Raw genomic sequence first — 5,918 nt, 5'->3', positions numbered from 1 at the left:
TTTTTTGACTTTTCGAGTTTTGTAGCTCGATAACTACGGCAAATGAAATCCAAATTTCTTCAACAAAGACTCATATTAATTAGGTGGACGAGATCTTTAACATGACACAACACATCATGATTGTATCTTGTTGAGCTTCCAAGATAAATAGAACTTTACGTGCTCAAACACACAACTTTTGTGAGTTTTCAAGCTTTGTAGCTCGATAACTTCGGCAAATGAACTCAAAATTTCATCAACTATGACTCCAATTAATCAGCTTGACGAGATCTTTAACATGACACAACACATCATGATTGTATCTTGTTGAGCTTCCAAGATAAATAGTACTTTACGTGCTCAAACACACAAATTTTTTGACTTTTCGAGCATTGTAGGTCGATAACATCAGCAAATGAAATCCAAATTTCTTCAATAAAGACTCATATTAATCAGGTGGTCGAGATCTTTAACATGACACAACACATCATGATTGTATCTTGTTGAGCTTCCAAGATAAATAGTTCTTTACGTGCTCAAACACACAAATTTTTTGACTTTTCGAGCTTTGTAGGTCGATAACATCAGCAAATGAAATCCAAATTTCTTCAACAAAGACTCATATTAATCAGGTGGTCGAGATCTTTAACATGACACAACACATCATGATTGTATCTTGTTGAGCTTCCAAGATAAATAGTATTTTACGTGCCCAAACACACAACTTTTGTGAGTTTTCAAGCTTTGTAGCTCGATAACTTCGGCAAATGAAATCCAAATGTCTTCAACGATGACTCATATTAATCAAGTGGACGAGATCTTTAACATGACACAACACATCATGATTGTATCTTGTTGAGCTTCCAAGATAAATAGTACTTTACGTGCTCAAACACACAACTTTTGTGAGTTTTCAAGCTTTGTAGCTCGATAACTTCGGCAAATGAAATCCAAATGTCTTCAACGATGACTCATATTAATCAATTGGACGAGATCTTTAACATGACACAACACATCATGATTGTATCTTGTTGAGCTTCCAAGATAAATAGTATTTTACGTGCCCAAACACACAACTTTTGTGAGTTTTCAAGCTTTGTAGCTCGATAACTTCGGCAAATGAAATCCAAATGTCTTCAACGATGACTCATATTAATCAAGTGGACGAGATCTTTAACATGACACTACACATCATGATTGTATCTTGTTGAGCTTCCAAGATAAATAGTACTTTACGTGCTCAAACACACAAATTTTTTGACTTTTCGAGCTTTGTAGGTCAATAACATCAGCAAATGAAATCCAAATTTCTTCAACAAAGGCTCATATTAATCAAGTGGACGAGATCATTAACATGACAAAACACATCATGATTGTATCTTGTTGATCTTCCAAGATAAATAGTACTTTACGTGCTCAAACACACAACATTTCTGAGTTTTCAAGTTTTGTAGCTCGATAACTTCGGTAAATGAAATCCAAATTTCTTTAACAAAAACTCATATTAATCAGGTGGTCAAGATCTTTAACATGACACAACACATCATGATTGTATCTTGTTGAGCTTCCAAGATAAATAGTACTTTACGTGCTCAAACACACAAATTTTTTGACTTTTCGAGCTTTGTAGGTCGATAACATCTGCAAATGAAATCCAAATTTCTTCAACAAAGACTCATATTAATCAGGTGGTCGAGATCTTTAACATGACACAACACATCATGATTGTATCTCGTTGAGCTTCCAAGATAAATAGAACTTTACGTGCTCAAACACACAACTTTTGTGAGTTTTCAAGCTTTGTAGCTCGATAACTTCGGCAAATGAACTCAAAATTTCATCAACTATGACTCCAATTAATCAGCTTGACGAGATCTTTAACATGACACAACACATCATGATTGTATCTTGTTGAGCTTCCAAGATAAATAGTACTTTACGTGCTCAAACACACAAATTTTTTGACTTTTCGAGCTTTGTAGGTCGATAACATCAGCAAATGAAATCCAAATTTCTTCAACAAAGACTCATATTAATCAGGTGGTCGAGATCTTTAACATGACACAACACATCATGATTGTATCTTGTTGAGCTTCCAAGATAAATAGTATTTTACGTGCCCAAACACACAACTTTTGTGAGTTTTCAAGCTTTGTAGCTCGATACCTTCGGCAAATGAAATCCAAATGTCTTCAACGACAACTCATATTAATCAAGTGGACGAGATCTTTAACATGACTCAACACGTCATGAATGTATCTAGTAGAACTTCCAAGATAAATAGTACTTTACGTGCTCAAACACACAAATTTTTTGACTTTTCGAGTTTTGTAGCTCGATAACTACGGCAAATGAAATCCAAATTTCTTCAACAAAGACTCATATTAATTAGGTGGACGAGATCTTTAACATGACACAACACATCATGATTGTATCTTGTTGAGCTTCCAAGATAAATAGAACTTTACGTGCTCAAACACACAACTTTTGTGAGTTTTCAAGCTTTGTAGCTCGATAACTTCGGCAAATGAACTCAAAATTTCATCAACTATGACTCCAATTAATCAGCTTGACGAGATCTTTAACATGACACAACACATCATGATTGTATCTTGTTGAGCTTCCAAGATAAATAGTACTTTACGTGCTCAAACACACAAATTTTTTGACTTTTCGAGCATTGTAGGTCGATAACATCAGCAAATGAAATCCAAATTTCTTCAATAAAGACTCATATTAATCAGGTGGTCGAGATCTTTAACATGACACAACACATCATGATTGTATCTTGTTGAGCTTCCAAGATAAATAGTTCTTTACGTGCTCAAACACACAAATTTTTTGACTTTTCGAGCTTTGTAGGTCGATAACATCAGCAAATGAAATCCAAATTTCTTCAACAAAGACTCATATTAATCAGGTGGTCGAGATCTTTAACATGACACAACACATCATGATTGTATCTCGTTGAGCTTCCAAGATAAATAGAACTTTACGTGCTCAAACACACAACTTTTGTGAGTTTTCAAGCTTTGTAGCTCGATAACTTCGGCAAATGAAATCCAAATGTCTTCAACGATGACTCATATTAATCAAGTGGACGAGATCTTTAACATGACACAACACATCATGATTGTATCTTGTTGAGCTTCCAAGATAAATAGTACTTTACGTGCTCAAACACACAAATTTTTTGACTTTTCGAGCATTGTAGGTCGATAACTTCGGCAAATGAAATCCAAATGTCTTCAACGATGACTCATATTAATCAAGTGGACGAGATCTTTAACATGACACAACACATCATGATTGTATCTTGTTGAGCTTCCAAGATAAATAGTATTTTACGTGCCCAAACACACAACTTTTGTGAGTTTTCAAGCTTTGTAGCTCGATAACTTCGGCAAATGAAATCCAAATGTCTTCAACGATGACTCATATTAATCAAGTGGACGAGATCTTTAACATGACACAACACATCATGATTGTATCTTGTTGAGCTTCCAAGATAAATAGTACTTTACGTGCTCAAACACACAAATTTTTTGACTGTTCGAGCTTTGTAGGTCGATAACATCAGCAAATGAAATCCAAATTTCTTTTACAAAGACTCATATTAATCAGGTGGTCGAGATCTTTAACATGACACTACACATCATGATTGTATCTTGTTGAGCTTCCAAGATAAATAGTATTTTACGTGCCCAAACACACAACTTTTGTGAGTTTTCAAGCTTTGTAGCTCGATAACTTCGGCAAATGAAATCCAAATGTCTTCAACGATGACTCATATTAATCAATTGGACGAGATCTTTAACATGACACAACACATCATGATTGTATCTTGTTGAGCTTCCAAGATAAATAGTATTTTACGTGCCCAAACACACAACTTTTGTGAGTTTTCAAGCTTTGTAGCTCGATAACTTCGGCAAATGAAATCCAAATGTCTTCAACGATTACTCATATTAATCAAGTGGACGAGATCTTTAACATGACACTACACATCATGATTGTATCTTGTTGAGCTTCCAAGATAAATAGTACTTTACGTGCTCAAACACACAAATTTTTTGACTTTTCGAGCTTTGTAGGTCGATAACATCAGCAAATGAAATCCAAATTTCTTCAACAAAGGCTCATATTAATCAAGTGGACGAGATCATTAACATGACAAAACACATCATGATTGTATCTTGTTGAGCTTCCAAGATAAATAGTACTTTACGTGCTCAAACACACAACATTTCTGAGTTTTCAAGCTTTGTAGCTCGATAACTTCGGTAAATGAAATCCAAATTTCTTTAACAAAAACTCATATTAATCAGGTGGTCGAGATCTTTAACATGACACAACACATCATGATTGTATCTCGTTGAGCTTCCAAGATAAATAGAACTTTACGTGCTCAAACACACAACTTTTGTGAGTTTTCAAGCTTTGTAGCTCGATAACTTCGGCAAATGAACTCAAAATTTCATCAACTATGACTCCAATTAATCAGCTTGACGAGATCTTTAACATGACACAACACATCATGATTGTATCTTGTTGAGCTTCCAAGATAAATAGTACTTTACGTGCTCAAACACACAAATTTTTTGACTTTTCGAGCATTGTAGGTCGATAACATCAGCAAATGAAATCCAAATTTCTTCAATAAAGACTCATATTAATCAGGTGGTCGAGATCTTTAACATGACACAACACATCATGATTGTATCTTGTTGAGCTTCCAAGATAAATAGTTCTTTACGTGCTCAAACACACAAATTTTTTGACTTTTCGAGCATTGTAGGTCGATAACATCAGCAAATGAAATCCAAATTTCTTCAATAAAGACTCATATTAATCAGGTGGTCGAGATCTTTAACATGACACAACACATCATGATTGTATCTTGTTGAGCTTCCAAGATAAATAGTTCTTTACGTGCTCAAACACACAAATTTTTTGACTTTTCGAGCTTTGTAGGTCGATAACATCAGCAAATGAAATCCAAATTTCTTCAACAAAGACTCATATTAATCAGGTGGTCGAGATCTTTAACATGACACAACACATCATGATTGTATCTTGTTGAGCTTCCAAGATAAATAGTACTTTACGTGCTCAAACACACAAATTTTTTGACTTTTCGAGCTTTGTAGGTCGATAACATCAGCAAATGAAATCCAAATTTCTTCAACAAAGACTCATATTAATCAGGTGGTCGAGATCTTTAACATGACACAACACATCATGATTGTATCTTGTTGAGCTTCCAAGATAAATAGTTCTTTACGTGCTCAAACACACAAATTTTTTGACTTTTCGAGCTTTGTAGGTCGATAACATCAGCAAATGAAATCCAAATTTCATCAACTATGACTCCAATTAATCAGCTTGACGAGACTTTTAACATGACACAACACATCATGATTGTATCTTGTTGAGCTTCCAAGATAAATAGTATTTTACGTGCCCAAACACAAAACTTTTGTGAGTTTTCAAGCTTTGTAGCTCGATAACTTCGGCAAATGAAATCCAAATGTCTTCAACGATGACTCATATTAATCAAGTGGACGAGATCTTTAACATGACACAACACATCATGATTGTATCTTGTTGAGCTTCCAAGATAAATAGTACTTTACGTGCTCAAACACACAACTTTTGTGAGTTTTCAAGCTTTGTAGCTCGATAACTTCGGCAAATGAAATCCAAATGTCTTCAACGATGACTCATATTAATCAATTGGACGAGATCTTTAACATGACACAACACATCATGATTGTATCTTGTTGAGCTTCCAAGATAAATAGTATTTTACGTGCCCAAACACACAACTTTTGTGAGTTTTCAAGCTTTGTAGCTCGATAACTTCGGCAAATGAAATCCAAATGTCTTCAACGATGACTCATATTAATCAAGTGGACGAGATCTTTAACATGACACTA

The sequence above is a fragment of the Euwallacea fornicatus genome, unplaced genomic scaffold (assembly GCF_040115645.1).
Source record: "Euwallacea fornicatus isolate EFF26 unplaced genomic scaffold, ASM4011564v1 scaffold_71, whole genome shotgun sequence".
NCBI classification, from domain to species: domain Eukaryota; kingdom Metazoa; phylum Arthropoda; class Insecta; order Coleoptera; family Curculionidae; genus Euwallacea; species Euwallacea fornicatus.
Note: the sequence above shows the minus strand (reverse complement) of the source record.